The sequence below is a fragment of the Cyprinodon variegatus genome, unplaced genomic scaffold (genome assembly GCF_000732505.1).
Source record: "Cyprinodon variegatus isolate N-32 unplaced genomic scaffold, C_variegatus-1.0 Scaffold2078, whole genome shotgun sequence".
Lineage (NCBI taxonomy): Eukaryota > Metazoa > Chordata > Actinopteri > Cyprinodontiformes > Cyprinodontidae > Cyprinodon > Cyprinodon variegatus.
The window spans coordinates 39,115-40,282 of record NW_015152531.1 but is presented as its reverse complement, the minus strand read 5'-3'; positions in this window follow the sequence as shown (position 1 = coordinate 40,282).

Genomic DNA, 1,168 nt, shown 5'->3' with positions numbered 1-1,168 from the left:
GGGGGGGTGGTCTTTAGTCTTTAGTCTTTGGTCTTCTCAGGTTGAACTCCTAATCGCCTTTTATGTCCCAGTCCCAGTAGAAAGCATTATCAACCATTTCTAACTTTAGGTCAAGTGCTATTTCAGTCCTAATTCTGAAAGTTAGGATGTTTTTTTTGTTTTTTATCATCCTACATTTAAATCCATTAAGCAGGTTATAGGTTTCATTCTCTTTTAAACATACTTGTTTTAAATGTGCCAAAAATTGTAATTGTTATTTCCACTCACTTGGGAAAATGTACCATTCAAATCCTCAGGAATTTATTATTTATTTTTTGCAAATCTGCCATTTTAGTTGCATTTTTCCAAAGTACATCCCATATATTTGGTAATCTGTAGGGTAACATTTATTTCTAATACTTAAGGGATAAAAATAGCTGATTTCATTGATCATATGTTTTAATGATATACATGTGTATTAATATTTTTTGGAGGAAACAGAAATCAAATTCTCTTAGTTTTCATTTAGTGAAATCTAATTCAGATTAAAATCACACATAACTCTAGACTTTATTTTATCCTATTGGATAATATTATTCATTCTTTTTCCTCTATAAGGTGCTATTTTGTTTAAGTTTTCATAAGTCAGAGCAACAGTCACCTTTTCTCTGTCTTAGTCAGAACCTCAGACATTCATGGCACAGGGACAAAGCAACATCCCACCAAATCCTGCAGAGATGAAGCTAATCTCTCCGAGTGGCTGCTGTGGAAATAGAGAATTTGGTTTGTGACTAAAACCTGTGCGCATTTCACAACTACTGTGTCAGACCATGTTTGGACCCTTTTCTCTCTCTGGATTTGCCTCAGTTTTCATCTCCAGGTCCGTCCATAACATTATGGAACATGGTGACAACAGGAAATGAACAAAGCGAGACCCGTCCTGTTTTTAAACAACCACAGGCCTGATAATAAACGTTTTGTTTTCCAGTCCTGAAGCCAACAGGAAAAGGTTGTTGCTGCTGAGTTTTTTCTTTTAAAAAGATAATTTTTCTAATTTTAATTCTAATTTTTTTTGTCACTTATATTTTACTATTTTTGATCATACAACAAACATACAAATAAAAAAAACAAAGTAAACCAACATGAACATGTCTGGGTAGCACCTTCTTTCAGTTTTTCTGTTTATATA